The sequence below is a fragment of the Lepisosteus platostomus genome, chromosome 5 (genome assembly GCF_059453375.1).
Source record: "Lepisosteus platostomus isolate fLepPlt1 chromosome 5, fLepPlt1.hap1, whole genome shotgun sequence".
In the NCBI taxonomy this organism is placed as follows: domain Eukaryota; kingdom Metazoa; phylum Chordata; class Actinopteri; order Semionotiformes; family Lepisosteidae; genus Lepisosteus; species Lepisosteus platostomus.
The window spans coordinates 18,579,504-18,591,964 of NC_142615.1; the positions used below are offsets into that span (position 1 = coordinate 18,579,504).

The 12,461-nt window shown below is 52.8% G+C and overlaps 1 long non-coding RNA gene across 1 annotated transcript; it reads right to left on the bottom strand.

Annotated features, from left to right (window-relative positions):
- Positions 1 to 605: 605 nt before the first annotated feature.
- LOC148664424 (uncharacterized) lies at positions 606 to 3,623 on the bottom strand. The gene is made up of 3 exons (XR_015936489.1): positions 3,562 to 3,623; positions 1,241 to 1,288; positions 606 to 668 (listed from the first exon to the last, which is right to left on the bottom strand). It is a non-coding gene; the product is annotated as an uncharacterized LOC148664424 (long non-coding RNA).
- Positions 3,624 to 12,461: the final 8,838 nt, after the last annotated feature.

The window sequence follows — 12,461 nt, forward strand, 5'->3', positions numbered from 1 at the left end:
CTCTTCCTCTCCTGAGCTACGGTCTCCATCGGCTCGTCCTGGTCTTCTGGCTCCACCGACACGCAGCTCAGGGAGTTAAGAAGGGCGCACCAGCGCTTCTGAAGCAGAGACAGGAGAGTCACGTTAAGAGTCGGACTGGACACTCCAGTACATGAACACTGCACTGAGAGAGAGAGGGGTTCACACAGACACACTGACTGGACACTCCAGTACATGAACACTGCACTGAGAGAGAGAGGGGTTCACACAGACACACTGACTGGACACTCCAGTACATGAACACTGCACTGAGAGAGAGAGGGGTTCATACAGACACACTGACTGGACACTCCAGGACATGAACACTGCACTGAGAGAGAGAGAGAGAGGGGTTCATACAGACACACTGACTGGACACTCCAGGACATGAACACTGCACTGAGAGAGAGAGGGGTTCATACAGACACACTGACTGGACACTCCAGGACATGAACACTGCACTGAGAGAGAGAGGGGTTCATACAGACACACTGACTGGACACTCCAGGACATGAACACTGCACTGAGAGAGAGAGGGGTTCATACACACACACTGATTGGACACTGGACAGGAGTAAAGAGAGGATCAGAGCATCACCCACCTTCTTTTTCTTCTGTCTCACAGGAGGTGGTGATTGGACCTCCTCCAGCTGGAGTCCGAGGAGGGAGAGAGGGGGCAGGAGAGGGACAGCACAGGGAGAGAAAGAGAGAGACAGGTGAGTCAAGTGTCCCAAGAGCACAGAGACTCTGCTGAGATCACACTCGCAGGGAGTGAGCCTGGGTGTAGCCCACTAATACTGACCCACTGGACACCACAGGACAGAGAGGAGGAGGAGGAGAGAGACACACTGCCTGGACACCACAGGACAGAGAGGAGGAGGAGGAGAGAGACACACTGCCTGGACACCACAGGACAGAGAGGAGGAGGAGAGAGACACACTGAGGACAGAGAGGAGGAGGAGAGAGACACTGACAGACAGGGCTGAAAGAGAGAGAGACACTGAGACCCAGGGACAGGGAGACAGCAGGCCGAGAGAGAGACACTGACAGACAGGGCTGAAAGAGAGAGAGACAGAGAGGCAGGGACAGACAGACAGCAGGCCGAGAGAGAGACACTGACAGACAGGGCTGAAAGAGAGAGAGACACTGAGACCCAGGGACAGACAAGACGGCGAAACTCCACCACAGACAGGACTGGGGGCAGGGTGGGACCAGCACTGACCTCCTTCCTCTCTCCTGCCGGAAGAGCTGTCTCCACCTCCTCTTCCTCCTGCAAGTCAAGAGACAGGCTGAGAGAGAGACGGGCTGGCGGGACATCGGCGAACAGAGCTGAAGGCAGAGAGCCGGGGAGACGGGCCCAGCTGGGACAACGCAGGACAGACAGAGAGCAGGGAGACACAGGGAGAGAGACCCAGCTGGGACAACGCAGGACAGACAGAGAGCAGGGAGACACAGGGAGAGAGACAGGGAGAGAGGGACAAACACAGAGACTCAGACAGAAGGACAGAAAGACAGAAAGAGCGAAGTACAGACGGACAAAAAGACAGAGAAAAGGACAGATGGACTGATGGACAGAAAGAGAGAAAAGGACAGAAAGACAGATGGACTGAAGGACAGATGGACAGAGAAAAGAACAGAAAGTCAGAAGGACAGATGGACAGAGAAAAGAACAGAAAGACAGAAGGACAGTGAAAGGGACAGATGGACAGAAGGAAAGATGGACAGAGAAAAGGACAGAAGGACAGACGGACAGAAAGACAGACAGACAGAAAGAGATGGACAGAAGGACAGATGGACAGAGAAAAGAACAGAAAGTCAGAAGGACAGATGGACAGAGAAAAGAACAGAAAGACAGAAGGACAGTGAAAGGGACAGATGGACAGAAGGAAAGATGGACAGAGAAAAGGACAGAAGGACAGATGGACAGACAGACAGATGGACGGACAGACAGATGGACAGAGAAAAGAACAGAAAGTCAGAAGGACAGATGGAAAGAGAAAAGAACAGAAAGACAGAAGGACAGTGAAAGGGACAGATGGACAGAAGGAAAGATAGACAGAGAAAAGGACAGCAGGACAGATGGACAGACAGACAGACAGATGGACAGACGGACAGACAGACAGAGAGACAGACAGACAGACGGATGGACAGACAGACAGACAGACAGACAGACGGACGGACAGACGGACAGACGGACAGACAGACAGACAGACAGACAGACGGACAGACGGACAGACGGACAGACGGACAAACAGACAGACAGACGGATGGACAGACAGACGGACAGACAGACAGACGGACGGACAGAAGGACAGACGGACGGACAGACAGACAGACAGACGGACAGACGGACAGACGGACAGACGGACAGACGGACGGACAGACGGACAGACGGACAGACGGACGGACAGACTCTGCCCCACTTGCCTCGTCAGACATCTCCGCCTCTCTCCTTGCCCTCCGCACCGGGGAGCCCCAGGCGGGGCCTGGCGGGGCCGGGCGGGTGGGGGCAGGGGCAGGGGCACCGCCCCGGGCAGCAGGGGGGGCTCGAGGGGCATGGCGGCGAGGAAGGGGGGGCGGCGGGGCGGGGCGGTCAGGGGCCGGAGGGGGCCGGAGGGGGGGGCCGGGGGCGGGGGGCGGAGGGGGCTCTCGGGCGAGGACGGGGGGGACACCGAGCGGAACGAGCCGGGCGAGCCCGAGCGGGACGAGCCGGGCGACTCTGGGAGCTCCAGATGCAGCTCGGCCGCCCTCTCCAGCTTCTGGACGAGCTCGGGGAGACACGAAGACACCTCGGGATTCTGTCCAGCGGGGAGAGGGGGAGACACAACGCAGGGGGGATGAGACTACGCCTGGACAGGTGAGTGTGGACAGTGAGAGTGTGGACAGGTGAGTGTAGACAGTGTGTCCAGTGAGAGTGTGGACAGGTGAGTGTGTACAGTGTGTCCAGTAAGAGTCTGGACAGGTGAGTGTGTCCAGTGTGTCCAGTGAGAGTCTGGACAGGTGAGTGTGTCCAGTAAGAGTCTGGACAGGTGAGTGTGTCCAGTGTGTCCAGTGAGAGTCTGGACAGGTGAGAGTGTACAGTGTGTCCAGTGAGAGTGTGGACAGGTGAGTCTCTACAGTGTGTCCAGTGAGAGTCTGGACAGGTGAGTGTGTCCAGTGTGTCCAGTGAGAGTCTGGACAGGTGAGTGTGTACAGTGTGTCCAGAAAGAGTCTGGACAGGTGAGTGTGTACAGTGTGTCCAGTGAGAGTCTGGACAGGTGAGTGTGTCCAGTGTGTCCAGTGAGAGTCTGGACAGGTGAGTGTGTACAGTGTGTCCAGTGAGAGTGTGGACAGGCGAGTCTGTACAGTGTGTCCAGTGAGAGTGTGGACAGGTGAGTGTGGACAGTAAGAGTCTGGACAGGTGAGTGTGTACAGTGTGTCCAGCAAGAGTCTGGACAGGTGAGTGTGTCCAGTGTGTCCAGTAAGAGTCCGGACAGGCGAGTGTGGACAGTGTGTCCAGTAAGAGTGTGGACAGGTGTGTCCAACAGTAAGAAGCTGTCTTACCCTGTAACCCAGCTCAGGGGTGTTAGGGGGTGCTCTGTCTCCTCCCCAGATCTCACCTTCAGGTCTTGAGAAATGACGGACCACTAGGAGACGCTGGAAACGAGGACACAAGACAGAGGTCAGGTCCACAGAGCTCACTCAATCACTACAGCAAGCAGAGACCTCTCGGCCATCAGGACTGTGGGGGTCAGAGTGTGGAGCTGTAGGGTATCGGGAGTTTAGGGGTCAGTGTGGGGAGCTGTAGGGTATCGGGAGTTTAGGGGTCAGTGTGGGGAGCTGTAGGGTATCGGGAGTTTAGGGGTCAGAGTGGGGAGCTGTAGGGTATCGGGAGTTTAGGGGTCAGAGTGTGGAGCTGTAGGGTATCGGGAGTTTAGGGGTCAGTGTGGGGAGCTGTAGGGTATCGGGAGTTTAGGGGTCAGTGTGGGGAGCTGTAGGGTATCGGGAGTTTAGGGGTCAGTGTGGGGAGCTGTAGGGTATCGGGAGTTTAGGGGTCAGTGTGGGGAGCTGTAGGGTATCGGGAGTTTAGGGGTCAGAGTGGGGAGCTGTAGGGTATCGGGAGTTTAGGGGTCAGTGTGGGGAGCTGTAGGGTATCGGGAGTTTAGGGGTCAGTGTGGGGAGCTGTAGGGTATCGGGAGTTTAGGGGTCAGTGTGGGGAGCTGTAGGGTAGATGTGGGGCACCGGGCCCACCACAGGGCGGCCGGTCCAGTCTCGCGGAAGGCGACCGGGTCAGACTTACGGAAAAGCACCGGGATTTGGGCCGGGACCTCTCCCGCTGCCAGTCCGGGTTCGGCCTGACCGGTGTGACCTGTGAAGACGCCAAACAGCCCATCTCCGAGACAGCTCTGACCACATAGCCCAGCCCAGTCGTGTCGAGACTAGAGGCCTTGGGCAGTCTCTACAGTGTGTCCAGTGAGAGTGTGGACAGGTGAGTCTCTACAGTCTGTCCAGTGAGAGTCTGGACAGGTGAGTGTGTACAGTGTGTCCAGTGAGAGTGTGGACAGGTGAGTGTGTACAGTGTGTCCAGTGAGAGTCTGGACAGGTGAGTGTGTACAGTGTGTCCAGTGAGAGTGTGGACAGGTGAGTGTGTACAGTGTGTCCAGTGAGAGTCTGGACAGGTGAGTGTGTCCAGTGTGTCCAGAAAGAGTCTGGACAGGTGAGTCTCTACAGTCTGTCCAGTGAGAGTCTGGACAGGTGAGTGTGTACAGTGTGTCCAGTGAAAGTGTGGACAGGTGAGTGTGTACAGTGTGTCCAGTGAGAGTGTGGACAGGTGAGTGTGTACAGTGTGTCCAGTGAGAGTCTGGACAGGTGAGTCTCTACAGTGTGTCCAGGAAGAGTGTGGGACGTCCAGAGGCAATCTGTGCTCTCAGAAGGCCATAATGGACCTGCAGCTTGGTTTTCCTCGGACCCGCGACCCTGTCTCTTGAGCCGAGACGTGTCCTCAGTCAAGATCACCACTGGAAGTGTCTCTCCTCGTCTAGAGGTGTTACCGTGAGACCTGGTCTGTCAAGCGCTTTGCGCTGCTATGTGTGTGAAAGGTGCTCTATCAGTGAAGTTTATTATTATTATTATTATTATAATACAGTGAGCACTGCTGGGGGCGGAGAGGCCAGTCGGAGGAGGGCTGGACGCTGGACGGCGGGCGGGAGGGGTGGACTTACGACGCCTCGCCGGGCCCGGGTCCTGCTGCGACCGCGCACGGCCGTGCGGCATCTCTGTCGGTCCATCATCCTGCCGAGACAAGCACAGTCACAGAGGGGAGGGGAGGGGGCGGAGCCACACAGCTGGGCGGCTTGTTCCCCACCCCCGCCCCCCTCTGTGTATAGAAGAGCCTCCTGTCCTGACTGGAGGACCTCACCCAGCTGTGGCTGGAGAGAAGCCAGGGTATCGGCTTCAACCACAGGGCTGGGCGGCTTGTTCCCCACCCCCACCACCCTCTGTGTACAGTAGAGCCTCCTGTCCTGACAGGAGGAGCTCACCCAGCTGTGTCTGGAGAGGAGCCAGGTTATCAGCTTTGTTCCACAGCCCCGCCACCCTCTGTGTAGAGAAGAGCCTCCTGTCCTGACTGGAGGAGCTCACCCAGCTCTGTCTGGAGAGGAGCCAGGGTATCAGCTTTGTTCCACACCCCCGCCACCCTCTGTGTACAGAAGAGCCTCCTGTCCTGACTGGAGGAGCTCACCCAGCTGTGTCTGGAGAGAAGCCAGGGTATCGGCTTCAACCACAGGGCTGGGCAGCTTGTTCCCCACCCCCACCACTCTCTGAGTAGAGGTGCACCTCCTCTCAATATCTTTTTACAGCACGATCACACCCATAAGAGTTGAGTAACGGTAAAAAAAACAACGTATTTCTCCACTTATTTTGTTATTTCTCACTTTTGACTGACTTACCGATTTCACGGGGATTCTGAAGAGCGTTTCTGAAGTTGAAACTAACGATCTAAGTCGAAGTAACTTTATTGGAAGAAACACGTGTTTAGAAAGGACTATATAGCGCTTTCCTCCTCCTCTTCTCTCTTCACTCCTCTGAGCTCATGGGGCTCCGGCGCCGCCACCCGCTAGAATCCGCCGCTCTGTGACGTCAGGCGGCTCATTGTGACGCCACCGTGACGTCACCCCCGACGCGCTCACGGCTCGGCCGCGAAATAAAAATGGCCGTCATTTTTCACGGTTGTTGTTTTTTTTGGGTGGACATTTTATTTTTCCCAACTCTCGGCGGCCAGCCGGGTGTCCCTGTACGACCCCGGTAGTCGCCACCTCGGACAGGCAGGGGAAACGGGTCCAGCTGTTTCCGGCCCAAGGGTTACAAAAGCTGCACTTGAATTTAAAGACAAAATCACGTCGAGGGCGCATTCAGCACCCCCACGTCCAACACGGGTTTCCGTGGGGTTTGGTTCAGTGAAATTAGACCCCCCCCGCCGACCCCCAAATCAAAGAAAGACCAAACTCCACCCCCCTCTAGCGCCCAAGGGCGGAAATTTCGGGCCACGCCACGTCCAAAAAACACGGGTTCCCCCCCCCCCCCCGTCCTGCGGGGAAAAGAAACGTCATTTTCTTTTCCGAGCGCTGCGTGGGACCTCACGACCCCCCCCCCCCCCCCCCCAAAAAAAAACGGGCTTCGCAGACGAGGAAAACCGGGCACGTCGACCTCTCTACAACACCACCCGGCTGTTTCTGTTTCAGACCGTGAGAAAAAAATAAATTAAATTTCGCCCTTCACCGACCGCCGCGCAAAAAAACACAACTTCACGCTACAGAAACGGCCTGTGTGAGGGGGGGGCACGGGAAAAAAATAAAACCTGCGTGTTTTCGGCAGAGTAAGCTCAGCGGGGAAACTCCCTGAATCTCGGGGTTGCTTCTTGAACCCCGAAAACGACCTTTTTTCTCTCGTTTTCTTGGTGTCTGGGACGTTCACGAACCCCGCCGCGTCGGTGCGATTCCCAGCGGGACTTGAACATAGCCCCCCCCCGTGGGGACACAGTGCCCCCGTGTGGCCAAGAGGACCACCACCTGCAGGGCTGAGCTTTTACTGCCGTGTCCCGCTTTCACTCTGGCGATGAAGGAGGGAATCAAGGAGGAGAATTAATATTGTGATCCACCAGTCCATCACAGGACACACACACACCCTGGACAGGACAGCATTCCTTCACAGGATACCAGTCCATCACAGTACACACACACACCCTGGACAGGACAGCAGTCCATCACAGTACACACACACACTCACACACCCTGGACAGGACAGCAGTCCATCACAGGACACACACACTCACACACCCTGGACAGGACACCAGTCCATCACAGGACACACACACTCACACACCCTGGACAGGACAGCAGTCCATCACAGGACACACACACACTCACACCCTGGACAGTACACCAGTCCATCACAGGATGTTCAGTGCCTCTCTCTAATAAAGTAGAAATGCGACATTAAACTCCGTTCGAAACGGGAGAAATCACCAGGACACGATACACCTTGCTCCGGACGATGGGAGAAGACCTGTACCTTCACGAGTCCGGGTTGTGAAAACTTCTTCTGGCAGTTCAAAACGTTTCGAAGAGACTACAGCGCTACCCTGTGTTCCATTTCTATCGTGTATTATTATACAGTCATAAGTATCTGTACTGATCACAGAGTCCCCCTCTCACTGCCAGGACTGAAGCCCAGTGCAGCACGAATAATAATAATAATAATAATAATAATAATAATAATAATAATTATTATTATTATTAATAAGTCTGGACCCTCCAGTCATGGCTCTTCCCAGGTCAGGGGGATCCCCTCCAGCCCCCCCAGTGTGCAGCCCCCACCTGGATGATGCTCCAGTCCGCTCAGCACACAGCAGCTCTCAGTGGGGAGGAGAGCAGAGGGATGGAGCCAGTTCAGAGAGGGGGGGTGATTGGGAGGCCATGATGGGTCAAGACCAGGGGGGGAATCAGGCCAGGACACTGGGGTAACACCCCTACTTTTCTCCAGAAACACCCCGGGATTGTTAATGAGCACAGAGAGTCAGGACCTCGGTTTGACGTCTCATCCGAAGGACGGCGCCTGTTTACAGTCCAGTGTCCTCCGTCACTATACTGGGGCATCAGGACCCACACAGACCGCAGGGTGAGAGAACCCCCTGCCGGCCCCACTAACACCTCTCCCAGCAGCAACCTTAGTTCTTATTGTCAAGAAGGAAAGAATATTAGGAACATGAAAAGGCTGAATGTCTTAAATGCATTTTTTTATACTGAAACAGAGGAGCACACACACGTCATTACAAACGCACACCCGCACAGAGACGTTCTCAAGTGCCTTGTTCATATTTATGGGCTCCAACAGGAACAAAAAACGCCAGCCTGACAACTCGAGCATTCAAACCAAGAACCCAACACGTACTCACGTTGGCAGCCTGTGCATCCAGAACGTATCATTTCTTGAAAGGGATTGCTGTCCGAATGCACATCTGAATCCCAAACAGAATCTCTAGTAAAATACGATCATTTGTGAAACAGGCAAATGACTGTCTCAGGGGCCCATTCCTCATTCTCAAGACACATGTATGCAGTACGTACACCATGCATTGAGCAATAGGGACTGAAGACACCACAGGTAAGGTTAGAAGTCATTCTGAGGTGCCACATGTGAGGGATACAGCTAGGCATCTGAAATGCAGGGTTTGAGAGCCCCTCCAGGAGCACTGCATCCTTTGAGACAGACCCGTGCATATTAAACAAATGATTATTTCTTTCAGCATTAGGGACTAAATATACTAAACGTATGATGCTAAAATGTTATTTTCACATATATTAATGTAATAAATGATTGTTTATGCTTAATAAACAAATCTAATTAAAATAAAAGCTTAAGTTTTGTATTCATCTTGTACCATAGAACATGATTTTCTTTGTATTTCAAGCCCACAAAGTGTCCAAATGACACACTACATGATATAAGGAAGATTATCACATGCATATCGGTATTATCTTTCTTATGAAAATGCATTCCTATCATTACCTTTTACTTTTTAAAATGAACTCAAATTGTGTATAATGTAATAATTTAAGTAGAGGACGCCTTCACTGTCCTGACTCTCCGCTGTGTCTCTGATCCTGTCTCTGTCTGTGGCTCTTCTCTCTGTGTATCTGATCTCCTCCATGAGGACGCCTTCACTGTCCTGACTCTCCCCTGTGTCTCTGATCCTGTCTCTGTCTGTGGTTCTTCTCTCAGTGTATCTGATCTCCTCCATGAGGACTCCTTCACTGTCCTGACTCTCCCCTGTGTCTCTGATCCTGTCTCTGTCTGTGGCTCTTCTCTCAGTGTATCTGATCTCCTCCATGAGGACTCCTTCACTGTCCTGACTCTCCGCTGTGTCTCTGATCCTGTCTCTGTCTGTGGCTCTTCTCTCAGTGTATCTGATCTCCTCCACGAGGACGCCTTCACTGTCCTGACTCTCCACTGTGTCTCTGATCCTGTCTCTGTCTGTGGCTCTTCTCTCAGTGTATCTGATCTCCTCGATGAGGACGCCTTCACTGTACTGACTCTCTCCTGTGTCTCTGATCCTGTCTCTGTCTGTCTGTGGCTCTTCTGTGAGTTTGACCTTGAGAGATCTGTAATGCTGAGTTCTCACTGGAGCAGTCCGATATGATGGTCAATAAAAGGTCCAGCAAAGTCAAAGCTGGTCACTCCCAGAACAGGACAACGCAAGCTCAAGTATCAATTCATGAAGTTTGTGGGTTTTAATGGATCCGGCCTGAGCAAGCCTGGTTCAGTTAGCAAACGGGCGGCCCACGATCGGCTTTCAACTCATTTCACAACTGCGGTCTCTCATCCTGTGTTTTGGGTTGTTTCAGAACGCCTGGAGAAAACGGACTCCGACTACTGCCTGGCGCAAACCCCACTCCCAGCCGGTCACGGTGAGATCCGAAGACCTTTTAGAACAGGACTTGTAAATATTCCCCTTCCATCGTCGTCAGAAGTATGAAGTGGCTCTGCGGGTTTTTTTTAAAAACCCAGCGACGCCGACTTTGTCTTCACCCGCAGCGGAGCAGGTCAAGGTTTATCCCTGCGCTGGAAGGACAGGAAAAGAGACGCGGCTTTTCATCCGCGGAGCCTCCTTCGGGCGCGTGAAGCCGGAAAAGACCACAGTCGAAATGTCGCGTCTCTTTCCCCTCTCTCTCGGCCGCGTGGAACGATCCCGTACCTGCTGCCTCTGCGGCCTGCGGGTGGCCGACACGGCCCCCTCCCTGACCGTTATCCCTACCTGCCGCGCGTCTTCAGCGACGCTTCCCTGACCGTTATCTCTCTTTCAGGAACCGCGGCACCGCAGGAATTCCACTACTCTGTGATCCAGGATCCCGGGCCCGCGGGCAGAAGTAGGTTTTGCCTTCTCGCGTGTAAGGGCTCGCAGGGCTCAAACGGCAGCGGCGGGGGGCGGCGAGACGCCTGTGGTGCGCAGGCTTGCTAGGTCAGTGCGAGGTGAAGTCGGGGCAGAGCCCCTGGACCACAGCCCCACCACCGGGAGCTCTGCTAAGTGGTGGGTTGGGCAATCATTACTGGATACGAGTGTCAAGTGTCAACACGAGTGTGAGCAGCGTCGATTCGAGTGTGAACGGTGTCGACACGAGTCCTGTTGGTTAGTACAGTGTCAATGCGAGTGTGAACAGTGAGTCCGGTTCTGTACAGTGTTAACTCATTGAATTCCCTCTTGCTCTGCACAGTGTTACAGGTGAGAACACGTGTTTTATTCTTTGCAGAATTAACACAGACAGATACTGCTGTTGAATACTCCACAGTCAACAAACCCTGAGCCGCACAAAGTGAGGATCTTTTACTTCTATCTATTAAACTAGCAGAAATAAAACATCATGATAACTTCTTGCTGCTCTGTCCAGTTTTAACACAAGTGTGAACATTTGTAATAATAGTGAGTCCTGCTGTTGTGTACAGCGTGAATACAAGCGTGAACAGTGAATCCTGTCGTCTGTACAGTGTCAATACGTGTGTGAACAGTGAGTCCTGTTGTTCAGTACAGTGTCAATACGCGTGTGAACAGTGAGTCCTGTCGTCTGAACAGTGTCAATACGCGTGTGAACAGTGAGCCCTGTTGTTCAGTATGGTGTTAATGTGAGTCTTATCCTGTATAGTATAAGTTAACATAAGTATTGACCCGTAACCTGTTCTCTACAGACATCACACTACACAACAGTGATGTGGAGTATGCCACCGTTAACAAACCGAGAGCAGCACAAAGTGAGGACTTTTTTAACTCTTTACCACAGTATAAAACCCACAGGAGTAATGAGAATGACACTGAAAACAACAACACTGATAGTGAACAAGAGATTTTGAACAATACACATTCTAGTCAGATTTAAATACCCACAGACCTGACCGTTGGAAGTAGTAAAAAAAATGCAAATTATTTTTTTTCTGCGTGCAGGTTTTCTAAGAATTGAAGAAAGGTTAAAAACGAGAGAACGCCATTCGGTTTTTCAAGCCTGTCTGGTAGTTAGTGATTAATTGGACCCATGATTTAATCCACCTGTATCTGGAGAGAAGCCAGGGTATCGGCATCAACAACAAGGCTGGGCAGCTTGTTCCCCATCCGCCTCTGTGTAAAGACGCGTCACCCATTCTTGGTTTTATTTTCACCTTTCACTATACGTGAAGAATTCCAAAAGGTGCACAAATGCTCCGGAGCTATTCTGTGGTTCGGCGATGTCTCTGGAGCCTTTTGTCACAGTGTGCGACTTCCCTGTGTGTCTCCCCGAACACAGGGTCTGACTGAAGGGGCACTGACCTGCAGGAATGGGAGGGGACCGAGCTGGGACGGTTCTGCCACGTCAGCGAAACTCTGGATCCCGACTTCATCTGCCAAAGAAACAGCAGCGTCAATTAACTCAGCCAGCGAGTTCAACTGTTGCCTCCCTTCTCTCCATCTCTGTGTGTCCCATCTCTTCATAACCCGTCTCCTATCAATCCTACTGTGTTTCATTTACTCTTCCTCACTCTGTCTCCTGTCCGGTTGTCTGCACTTAAAACTGAGCTATTTCCTGCGATCTCCTCTCTCTCGCTGTGTCTCCTGTCCTGTGTGTTTGTTACTGAGGGATTCTCTGTGATCTCCTCTCTCTCGCTGTGTCTCCTGTCCTGTGTGTTAGTATGTTTGTTACTGAGGTATTTCCTGTGATCTCCTCTCTCTCACTGTGTCTCCTGTTCTTCAGTGTTTTAATCCTCTTAAATAATTTAGCTCATTCCTCTCTCACTCACTGCGACTCCTATCCATTCTGTGTTCAGTTCCTCTGACTTGCCTCTTGCATCAGCGCTAGCAATATCATGCATCTATTTAATTAAAAATTATTGATCTGTCACCTTGATAGTTCGATCTCGGCTACAGTTAGCATAGATGGCACAAT